Genomic DNA, 12,893 nt, shown 5'->3' with positions numbered 1-12,893 from the left:
GGTCTGCAGTAAGAAATCAGTTCCTAGGGTCTAGTGCACAAAAATGCACTTCCTGTTAGATGTAAAATCAACTTAGCTACATATATGCTACACAGTGATGGCCTGATTTTGCTGGAGTTCATATATCTATTTTAACTGGTTACAGCGGAGATAAGGTAAACACACTGATGATTCTTTCTAAGAGTCACATCACTGGACTGCTCTGAGACAACAAAACAATGCAAATTTTGTTAGCAAAATTACAGTTTAAATGCATATAAAATAAGCATTTTGTATGCATATCTTTTTCCAGTTATATTAATGTTTGCTTAACATACAAAATACAAACTGAACAAAGTAAATCTCACTTTGTATTTTTTTTGTTTTATTTAAAATGAGTGACATTGGAAGGAAACTAGACAGGGCATTATGTGGGCAAGTTCTCCCACAGATTTATTTTACCAGCTGTACGCTGGTAATTTTATCTTAAATTTCACAACATAGTTGTTATGCTGTTAAAACCTCCCCCCAAAAAAACGATGTATACAGAACTAGCTGTGAATGCAAACTAAACTGCTCTGAAAACATAGCAATTTGATTTATACATCTGTTTTGTGCCAGGGAGAATGCCAAGTATACCTATTTGTGCTGAAAAAGAGAGAACACTAAAATGCTTTGAAATCAGATAACTTTTTATTGAAAACTTATACTAAAACAGAGCAATGAGTATACATGAGGCAATACTTAGCTTTGAGTAGTTAATAGCTCGTTAATTGTTAAAGATGGCAAACACAGGCAAGAAGACAAATCACCATAATCACACACAGGAGGAATTTCATTTCATCAGGCGATAAAACATTTTGTTTCTCCTCTCAACAGCTGCTTGTTTAAGAAAGCAATTTTGATAATAGAAATAAATTGGAAACTTTTTTTTATTGTATGCGATGTCTACAGCACAAAATATTTTTTTTTGTTTTATGTCCCAATCCCTGTTCAAGTTTTATTTGCATACAGGTTTAATGAATCTGCATTTACAAAGTATTGCACACAATCCATCAGCAGCTAGACTATCTCAATCTAGTCTGCAATCTGCTTTCAACTCAAAACTACACATGGTCTTTTGGATGCTTCTTTTCAGAGCCCAATTCCTTCTTGTAAAAGTGCAAGACACTATGGAAAACCATATCTTAGTGTGTTGCACTTTCACAACAAGGAATCCAGCTCCAAAAAGAACCAGTCTTCTTCAGTATACGGATGCTAACGAATCACCCAAATGCACCTACTCAAAATTCTCACATTAGTTCTAAATCTAACTCATGGTGTCTCACTTGCTTCAGTTCTGTTAAACTGGAAAATTAGACCTTTTTACCCAGAAGCACTTCCCCCACACCATCTGAAAAAAAATCCAGTATTAGTCATAATGAGGGTTAGTTCTCGTGCTACATTCTTTAATAAAGCTTATTGCACTAAATATCTTATCAAGGCCACAGAGAGAAGCACATAAGGTAACCAAGATTATGGTCAGCATTTATCAACTGCCAGATGGACAGTGTTCACTCATGCTAACCTGTCTGCCCGGGATCGCAGAATGCTACAATACCCTGCCCATATTTAACATTGCACAGGCAAAGGCTTGTCCAGTGGCGCACAAGTAGGGGTTTGTCAATCACCCTGGGTCGAACGCACCCTGGGTGATTTAATACACCAGCTATTAGGAAGTTATTAGGAAGCTGGGGTCTGTTGACTTTCAGCTAAACACAGCTTGATAAATGAGGGCCTTAGTGTCTTGCAGCAGTGATCAGAAAAAGTCTTCAATTTCTTACAGTGACCTCAATCACGATCTATTGGATGAGGCCTTTTCTGCTCTTTTTCTATCCGAAAGGGCTACTTTTTGATTCAACACAATCGCAAAAGCACGTTTGTGGCAGATTCCCACTCTCACAAAAGTTTTATTTAATCCTTGCTAAAAGCTCAATTTCTCTTATGGGGCTGAAAAATTCTCAGCATAATCAATTTTTTTGTCACTTTTCAACACCTTTTCAAGGCCAGTTTTGACTTTTCTAATTTGACACCTCTAAGCACTTGATAAGTCCTTAAAAGGGCATTTTGTACATATTTAAAACTATTCCATGGCTATTTGGAAATACACCCAGTGGCATATTTAGGTTTTGTGTTGCCCTAGCCACTGAAAACTCTGCTGCCCCCCCCCCCCCAGGTTTTAGGCCTTTTTTGGCAATAATATTTTTTGGTGAGGGTATAATGTGACCCCTTTTTCATGGCATTTCCAAAGTAAATGTTCATGTTCAAGTGTGCATGTGTGTATATGTGTGTGTGTGTATATGCTGAGTGTATCTGTGGAGTGTGGGTGTGCATGTAGTGCAGTTTGATGTATGTGTGTGTAGAGTGTGTGTATGTGTGGTGTTTGTAGTGAGATTAAAAAAGTGCTGCGCCCCCAAATCTGCTGCTTAGGCCAAAATACACCCCTGAGCGCACCAGAAAAGTATAAGAATATAGGATCACATATAAAACATTACTAGTTCTACTGGAAAGTATTACACCTGGAAGTCTGTAACACATTTTAATAATAGTAGTAAAAAAGTTGATTCAACATACAGTTCTATGTTCAAAAAATGTAAAAGGTATGTCTATTTATGAAGGGAAAGTCCCCGACCCCAACCATCATAAATATCATGAATAGTGATGTCGCGAACATAAAAATTTGGGTTTGCGAACGGCGAACGCGAATTTCCGCAAATGTTCGCGAACGGGCGAACCGTGCGAACCGCCATAGACTTCAATAGGCAGGCGAATTTTAAAACCCACAGGGACTCTTTCTGGCCACAATAGTGATGGAAAAGTTGTTTCAAGGGGACTAACACCTGGACTGTGGCATGCCGGAGGGGGATCCATGGCAAAACTCCCATGGAAAATTACATAGTTGATGCAGAGTCTGGTTTTAATCCATAAAGGACATAAATCACCTAACATTCCTAAATTGTTTGGAATAACGTGCTTTAATACATCAGGTATGATGTTGTATGGATCAGGTAGTGTAAGGGTTACGCCCGCTTCACAGTGACAGACCAAACTCCCCATTTGCACAACCGCAAACTCCCCATTTGCACAAGGTTGGATACCAAGCTAGCCATGTCCCGTTCCTTGTCCTCACTGATGTCATTGAAGGTCTCTTCCTCCACCCAGCCACGTACAACACCAAGGGTCCCCGAAAGGTGACAACAAGCCCCCTGGGACGCCTGCTGTGTTTGGTCTTGCACCTCCTCAAATCCACCTTCCTCCTCTGACTCCTCTTCTTCAGACTCCTCTCTCTGCATTGCCTCTCTCTGTGTTATTATAAGGTGTGTTAAGTAGTACTATTCCTATCAGTTTAATCCCTGTTACATCCCCTATCAGGGGACGTGTATATGGCATCGATTTTAGGAACCGGGAGATGAAAAAAGATGCTTGGTCGGACCTCCTACTTCAAATTTGGGGCACTGCACGTGCAATCTAATGTGCCACCAGATAGGAGTGGTGTGTTAAGTAGTACTATTCCTATCAGTTTAATCCCTGTTATGTGCCTTTTTTTTGGTTTGGTTTTTGAAGCCACAGTGCAGCACCAGAGGCCAGAAAAATTAGGCATGTACACATGCCTGAAAAAGTATATATTGTTGCAGAAAAATTGATGTTTGTGTCCCAGGCAGAAAGTGCCCTAAAACATTGCGGCTTGAACCCTAGTTGGTGGCGCATAAGTCACGCAAGTCATCCGGCATTCAGAGATAAAATACAGCAGCGTGTGGACCATTTTTAGCTCAAGGCAGCTCATCTCATCAGGCCTTTTTTAGTTGAATGTATCGCCCACTGTCAGTCCCTTTGGGATCCATCCCTCATTCATCTTAATAAAGGTGAGGTAATCTAGACTTTTTTGACCTAGGCGACTTCTCTTCTCAGTGACAATACCTCCTGCTGCACTGAAGGTCCTTTCTGACAGGACACTTGAAGCGGGGCAGGCCAGAAGTTCTATCGCAAATTGGGATAGCTCAGGCCACAGGTCAAGCCTGCACATCCAGTAGTCAAGGGGTTCATTGCTCCTCAGAGTGTCGATATCTGCAGTTAAGGCAAGGTAGTCTGCTACCTGTCGGTCGAGTCGTTCTCTGAGGGTGGACCCCGAAGGGCTGTGGCGATGCGTAGGACTTAAAAAGCTCTGCATGTCCTCCATCAACAACATGTCTGTAAAGCGTCCTGTCTTTGCCGGCGTGGTCGTGGGAGGAGGAGGATTACTTTCACCTCTTTCCCTGTTAGATTCCCGTTGTGCTGTGACATCACCCTTATACGCTGTGTAAAGCATACTTTTTAATTTATTGTGGAACTGCTGCATCCCTTCCGACTTGCGGTAATTTGGTAACATTTCAGGCACTTTCTGCTTATACCGGGGGTCTAGTAGCGTGGACACCCAGTACAGGTCGTTCTCCTTCAGCCTTTTTATACGAGGGTCCCTCAACAGGCACGACAGCATAAAAGACCCCATTTGCACAAGGTTGGATGCCGAGCTACTCATGTCCCGTTCCTCACCCTCAGTGATCTCACTGAAGGTATCTTCTTCCCCCAAGCCACGTACAACACCACGGGTACCAGATAGGTGACAATGAGCGCCCTGGGATGCCTGTTGTGGTTGGTCTTCCTCCTCCTCCTCCTACTCAAAGCCACATTCCTCCTCTGACTCCTCTTCCTCACAATCCTCTTCCAGCGTTGCCGCAGGTCCAGCAAGCCATGCTAATAAGGCTGTTTCTGGTGGTGATGGTGACCACAACTCTTCCTCTTCCTCTTCACGCTCATCTACAGCCTGATCCAGCACTCTTCGCAGGGCACGCTCCAGGAAGAAAACAAATGGTATGATGTCGCTGATGGTGCCTTCGGTGCGACTGACTAGATTTGTCACCTCCTCAAAAGGACACATGAGCCTACAGGCATTGCGCATGAGCGTACAGTAACGTGGCAAAAAAATTTCCAGCTCCAGAGAGGCTGTCCTAGCACCCCAGTCATACAAATAGTCGTTAACGGCTTTTTCTTGTTGGAGCAGGCGGTCGAACATTAGGAGTGTTGAATTCCAACGTGTCGGGCTGTCGCAAATCAAGCGCCTCACTGGCATGTTGTTTCGCCGCTGGATATCTGAAAAGTGCGCCATGGCCGTGTAGGAATGCCTGAAATGGCCACACACCTTCCTAGCCTGCTTCTGGACGTCCTGTAAGCCTGGGTACTTATGCACAAAGCGTTGTACAATCAGATTACACACATGTGCCATGCACAGCACATGTGTCAACTTGCCCAAATTCAATTCCGCCAACAAATTTCTTCCGTTGTCACAAACCACTTTGCCGATCTCCAGTTGGTGCGGAGTCAGCCACTAATCCACCTGTGCGTTCAGGGCGGACAGGAGTGCTGGTCCGGTGTGACTCTCTGCTTTCAGGCAAGTCAACCCCAAGACGGCGTGACACTGCCGTATCCGGGATGTGGAATAGTACCTGAGGAGCTGGGGGGGTGCCGTTGATGTGGAGCAAGACGCAGCAGCAGAAGAGTACTCAGCCGAGGAGGTTATGGAAGAGGATGGAGTAGGAAGAGTAGAGGAGGTGGCAGCAGGCCTGCCTGCAAGTCGTGGCGGTGTCACCAACTCCTCTGCAGAGCCACGCATTCCATGCTTGGCAGCCGTCAGCAGGTTTACCCAATGCGCAGTGTAGGTGATATACCTGCCCTGACCATGCTTTGCAGACCAGGTATCAGTGGTCAGATGGACCCTTGCCCCAACACTGTGTGCCAGACATTCCATTACTTCCTTTTGCACAATCGAGTACAGGTTGGGGATTGCCTTTTGTGCAAAGAAATTTCGGCCGGGTACCTTCCACTGCAGTGTCCCAATAGCTACAAATTTTTGGAACGCCTCAGACTCCACCAGCTTGTATGGTAAAAGCTGGCGGGCTAAGAGTTCCGACAAGCCAGCTGTCAGATGCCGGGCAAGAGGATGACTTTGTGACATTGGATTCTTACGCTCAAACATGTCCTTGACAGACACCTGACTGTGAGCAGATGAGCAGAAACTGCTCAAGGCAAGAGACTGAGTGGTGGATGGTTGAGAGGGGGCAAGGTGGACAGCAGAGGTTGACGTGGTTGAAGATGCTGGACCAGGAGGAGGATAGCGGCTTTGAGTTTGTGTGCTGCTTGTACTCATGTGTTGATCCCATAGGCGTTTGTGATGTGCGATCATGTGCCTTCGCAAAGCAGTTGTACCTAGGTGGGTGTTGGACTTCCCACGACTCAGTTTCTTTTGGCACAGGTTGCAAATGGCATCGCTGTTGTCAGAGGCAGACACACAAAAAAAATGCCACACTGCTGAGCTCTGCAATGACGGCATTCTGGTGGTGGCAACAGCATGCGTTGATTGGCATGCTGTCTGGCTGACCCTGGGTGCCAATGCATGCTGCCTGACTGTGCCACTAGCTCCTTGCGACGACCTCCCCCTGCTTCCAACTCGTCTCCTCTTCCTCTCTGTCTCCCCATCTGAACTTTCCCCCTGTTCTCCTTCTCTTCTAACGGGCACCCACGTGACATCCACGGACACATCGTCATCATCAACCACTTCACTTGTATCTGACAACTCAGCAAAGGAAGCAGCAGTGGGTACAACATCATCATCATCACACCGTACGTCCATGTGTGTAATGCTGCCTGACTGAGACATATCCCTGTTATCTACATCTTCTGGCAATAATGGTTGCGCATCACTCATTTCTTCCAACTGTTGTGTAAATAACTACTCTGACAGATCGAGTGAAGCGGCTGTGGTGCTAGTGTTGGTGGTGGCGGCAGGCGGGCGAGTGCTAACTTCAGAGGTGCCCGAAGCTAAGCTGGAGGAGGATGGTGCGTCAAGGTTCCGAGCGGAAGTTGTAGAAGATTGGGTGTCCTGTGTTATAAAGTCAACTATGTCCTCCTCCAGTTCATGGGATGTGGTCTCTGAACACTGGGCATTATTCTAGTGCCAAAGGGAATCACAGCACCACGACCACGGCGGAACCTGCGGGGTGGCCTGCCTCTGCCTGTCATTTTTTTTTTTGATTAGCGGTACTATGCGTGCAAGCTACTGTGACAACAGATAAGAGTGGCACTGTGCACTGGCAGAAGTTGGCAGAGTAGACGTTGTAGGCCTGACACACACGCTTGCAGACAACTAACTGCTTTTCAATCTATTACAGTCAAAATTGTATTTTTTTTTTTAATGTACACTACTGTTACACCACATATGAGTTGCACTGGTGTGACACTGTGCCCTGGCAGGCACTGAAACGCACACGTGTGAAGGAAACTGACTGCTATTATTTCACAGTCAAAAAAGTGTTGTTTTTTTTTAAATGTACACTACTGTTAAACCAGATATGAGTTGCACTGGTGTGACACTGTGCCCTGGCAGGCACTGAAACGCACACGTGTGAAGGAAACTGACTGCTATTATTTCACAGTCAAAAAAGGTGTTTTTTTTTTTTTAAATGTACACTACTGTTACACCAGATATGAGTTGCACTGGTGTGACACTGTGCCCTGGCAGGCACTGAAACGCACACGTGTGAAGGAAACTGACTGCTATTATTTCACAGTCAAAAAAGTGTTGCTTTTTTTAAATGTACACTACTGTTAAAACAGATATGAGTGGTGGCACTGGGGTGACACTGTGCCCTGGCAGCCACTGAAACGCACACGTGTGAAGGAAACTGACTGCTATTATTTCACAGTCAAAAAAGTGTTGTTTTTTTTAAATGTACACTACAGTTACAACAGATATGAGTGGTGGCACTGGGGTGACACTGTGCCCTGGCAGGCACTGAAACGCACACGTGTGAAGGAAACTGACTGCTATTATTTAACACAGTCAAAAAAGTGTTTTTTTTTTAAATGTACACTACTGTTACAACAGATATGAGTGGTGGCACTGGGGTGACACTGTGCCCTGGCAGGCACTGAAAAGCACACGTGTGAAGGAAACTGACTGCTATTATTTCACAGGTAAAAAAGTGTTGTTTTTTTAAATGTACACTACTGTTACAACAGATATGAGTGGTGGCACTGGGGTGACACTGTACCCTGGCAGGCACTAAAATGCACACGTGTGAAGGAAACGGACTGCTATTATTTCACAGTCAAAAAAGTGTTGTTTTTTTAAAATGTACACTACTGTTACAACAGATATGAGTGGTGGCACTGTGGTGACACTGTGCCCTGTCAGGCACTGAAACGCACAAGTGTGAAGGAAACTGACTTTTATTATTTCACAGTCAAAAAAGTGTTTTTTTTTTTAAATGTACACTACTGTTCAGTGCCCTGGCAGGCACTGAAACGCACACGTGTGAAGGAAACTGACTGCTATTATTTCACAGTCAAAAAAGTGTTGTTTTATTTTAAATGTACACTACTGTTACAAAAGATATGAGTGGTGGCACTGGGGTGACACTGTGCCCTGGCAGGCACTGAAACGCACACGTGTGAAGGAAACTGACTGCTATTATTTCACAGTCAAAAAAGTGTTGTTTTTTTTAAATGTACACTACTGTTACAACAGATATGAGTGGTGGCACTGGGGTGACACTGTGCCCTGGCAGGCACTGAAACGCACACGTGTGAAGGAAACTGACTGCTATAATTTCACAGTCAAAAAAGTGTTGTTTTTTTAAAATGTACACTACTGTTACAACAGATATGAGTGGTGGCACTGTGGTGACACTGTGCCCTGTCAGGCACTGAAACGCACAAGTGTGAAGGAAACTGACTTTTATTATTTCACAGTCAAAAAAGTGTTGTTTTTTTTAAATGTACACTACTGTTACAACAGATATGAGTGGTGGCACTGAGGTGACACTGTACCCTGGCAGGCACTGAAACGCACACGTGTGAAGGAAACTGACTGCTATTATTTCACAGTCAAAAAAGTGTTGTTTTATTTTAAATGTACACTACTGTTACAAAAGATATGAGTGGTGGCACTGGGGTGACACTGTGCCCTGGCAGGCACTGAAAAGCACACGTGTGAAGGAAACTGACTGCTATTATTTCACAGTCAAAAAAGTGTTGTTTTTTTTAAATGTACACTACTGTTACAACAGATATGAGTGGTGGCACTGGGGTGACACTGTGCCCTGGCAGGCACTGAAATGCACAAGTGTGAAGGAAACTGACTGCTATTAATTCACAGTCAAAAAAGTGTTGTTTTTTTAAATGTACACTACTATTACAACAGATATGAGTGGTGGCACTGGGGTGACACTGTGCCCTGGCAGCCACTGAAACGCACACGTGTGAAGGAAACTGACTGCTATTATTTCACAGTCAAAAAAGTGTTGTTTTTTTTTAAATGTACACTACTGTTACAACAGATATGAGTGGTGGCACTGGGGTGACACTGTGCCCTGGCAGGCACTAAAATGCAGACGTTTGAAGGAAACTGACTGCTATTAATTCAAAGTCAAAAAAGTGTTTTTTTTTTAAAATGTACACTACTGTTACAACAGATATGAGTGGTGGCACTGTGGTGACACTGTGCCCTGTCAGGCACTGAAACGCACAAGTGTGAAGGAAACTGACTTTTATTATTTCACAGTCAAAAAAGTGTTGTTTTTTTAAAATGTACACTACTGTTACAACAGATATGAGTGGTGGCACTGAGGTGACACTGTGCCCTGGCAGGCACTGAAACGCACACGTGTGAAGGAAACTGACTGCTATTATTTCACAGTCAAAAAAGTGTTGTTTTATTTTAAATGTACACTACTGTTACAAAAGATATGAGTGGTGGCACTGGGGTGACACTGTGCCCTGGCAGGCACTGAAACGCACACGTGTGAAGGAAACTGACTGCTATTATTTAACACGGTCAAAAAAGTGTTTTTTTTTTTAAATGTACACTACTGTTACAACAGATATGAGTGGTGGCACTGGGGTGACACTGTGCCCTGGCAGGCACTGAAAAGCACACGTGTGAAGGAAACTGACTGCTATTATTTCACAGTCAAAAAAGTGTTGTTTTTTTAAAATGTACACTACTGTTACAACAGATATGAGTGGTGGCACTGTGGTAACACTGTGCCCTGTCAGGCACTGAAACGCACAAGTGTGAAGGAAACTGACTGCTATTATTTCACAGTCAAAAAAGTGTTGTTTTTTTTAAATGTACACTACTGTTACAACAGATATGAGTGGTGGCACTGGGGTGACACTGTGCCCTGGCAGGCACTGAAACGCACACGTGTGAAGGAAACTGACTGCTATAATTTCACAGTCAAAAAAGTGTTGTTTTTTTAAAATGTACACTACTGTTACAACAGATATGAGTGGTGGCACTGTGGTGACACTGTGCCCTGTCAGGCACTGAAACGCACACGTGTGAAGGAAACTGACTTTTATTATTTCACAGTCAAAAAAGTGTTGTTTTTTTAAATGTACACTACTGTTACACCAGATATGAGTTGCACTGGTGTGACACTGTGCCCTGGCAGGCACAGAAACGCACACGTGTGAAGGAAACTGACTGCTATTATTTCACAGTCAAAAAAGTGTTGTTTTTTTTAAATGTACACTACTGTTACAACAGATATGAGTGGTGGCACTGGGGTGACACTGTGCCCTGGCAGGCACTAAAATGCACACGTGTGAAGGAAACTGACTGCTATTAATTCACAGTCAAATTTTTTTTTTTTTTTTTTAAATGTACACTACTGTTACAACAGATATGAGTGGTGGCACTGTGGTGACACTGTGCCCTGGCAGGCACTGAAATGCACACGTGTGAAGGAAACTGACTTTTATTATTTCACAGTCAAAAAAGTTTTGTTTTTTTTAAATGTACACTACTGTTACAACAGATATGAGTGGTGGCGCTGAGGTGACACTGTGCCCTGGCAGGCACTGAAATGCACACGTGTGAAGGAAACTGACTGCTATTATTTCACAGTCAAAAAAGTGTTGTTTTTTTTAAATGTACACTACTGTTACAACAGATATGAGTGGTGGCACTGGGGTGACACTGTGCCCTGGCAGGCACTGAAACGCACACGTGTGAAGGAAACTGACTGCTATTATTTCACAGTCAAAAAAGTGTTGTTTTATTTTAAATGTACACTACTGTTACAAAAGATATGAGTGGTGGCACTGGGGTGACACTGTGCCCTGGCAGGCACTGAAACGCACACGTGTGAAGGAAACTGACTGCTATTATTTAACACAGTCAAAAAAGTGTTTTTTTTTTAAATGTACACTACTGTTACAACAGATATGAGTGGTGGCACTGGGGTGACACTGTGCCCTGGCAGGCACTGAAAAGCACACGTGTGAAGGAAACTGACTGCTATTATTTCACAGTCAAAAAAGTGTTGTTTTTTTTAAATGTACACTACTGTTACAACAGATATGAGTGGTGGCACTGGGGTGACACTGTGCCTTGGCAGGCACTGAAACGCACACGTGTGAAGGAAACTGACTGCTATAATTTCACAGTCAAAAAAGTGTTGTTTTTTTAAAATGTACACTACTGTTACAACAGATATGAGTGGTGGCACTTTGGTGACACTGTGCCCTGTCAGGCACTGAAACGCACAAGTGTGAAGGAAACTGACTTTTATTATTTCACAGTCAAAAAAGTGTTGTTTTTTTTAAATGTACACTACTGTTACAACCGATATGAGTGGTGGCACTGAGGTGACACTGTGCCCTGGCAGGCACTGAAAAGCACACGTGTGAAGGAAACTGACTGCTATTATTTCACAGTCAAAAAAGTGTTGTTTTTTTTAAATGTACACTACTGTTACAACAGATATGAGTGGTGGCACTGGGGTGACACTGTGCCCTGGCAGGCACTGAAATGCACAAGTGTGAAGGAAACTGAAGGCTATTAATTCACAGTCAAAAAAGTGTTGTTTTTTTAAATGTACACTACTATTACAACAGATATGAGTGGTGGCACTGGGGTGACACTGTGCCCTGGCAGGCACTGAAACGCACACGTGTGAAGGAAACTGACTGCTATAATTTCACAGTCAAAAAAGTGTTGTTTTTTTTTAAATGTACACTACTGTTACACCAGATATGAGTTGCACTGGTGTGACACTGTGCCCTGGCAGGCACAGAAACGCACACGTCTGAAGGAAACTGACTGCTATTATTTCACAGTCAAAAAAGTGTTGTTTTTTTTAAATGTACACTACTGTTACAACAGATATGAGTGGTGGCACTGGGGTGACACTGTGCCCTGGCAGGCACTAAAATGCACACGTGTGAAGGAAACTGACTGCTATTAATTCACAGTAAAAAAAGTGTTGTTTTTTTAAAATGTACACTACTGTTACAACAGATATGAGTGGTGGCACTGTGGTGACACTGTGCCCTGGCAGGCACTGAAATGCACACGTGTGAAGGAAACTGACTTTTATTATTTCACAGTCAAAAAAGTTTTTTTTTTTTTAAATGTACACTACTGTTACAACAGATATGAGTGGTGGAACTGAGGTGACACTGTGCCCTGGCAGGCACTGAAACGCACACGTGTGAAGGAAACTGACTGCTATTATTTCACAATCAAAAAAGTGTTGTTGTTTTTTAAATGTACACTTCTGTTACACCAGATATGAGTTGCACTGGTGTGACACTGTGCCCTGGCAGGCACTGAAATGCACACGTGTGAAGGAAACTGACTGCTATAATTTCACAGTGAAAAAAGTGTTGTTTTTTTTTTTTAAATGTACACTACTGTTACACCAGATATGAGTTGCACTGGTGTGACACTGTGCCCTGGCAGGCACAGAAACGCACATGTGTGAAGGAAACTGACTGCTATTATTTCACAGTCAAAAAAGTGTTGTTTTTTAAATGTACACTACTGTTACAAC

This window comes from Bombina bombina, chromosome 3 (assembly GCF_027579735.1).
Source record: "Bombina bombina isolate aBomBom1 chromosome 3, aBomBom1.pri, whole genome shotgun sequence".
In the NCBI taxonomy this organism is placed as follows: Eukaryota; Metazoa; Chordata; class Amphibia; order Anura; family Bombinatoridae; genus Bombina; species Bombina bombina.
Note: the sequence above shows the minus strand (reverse complement) of the source record.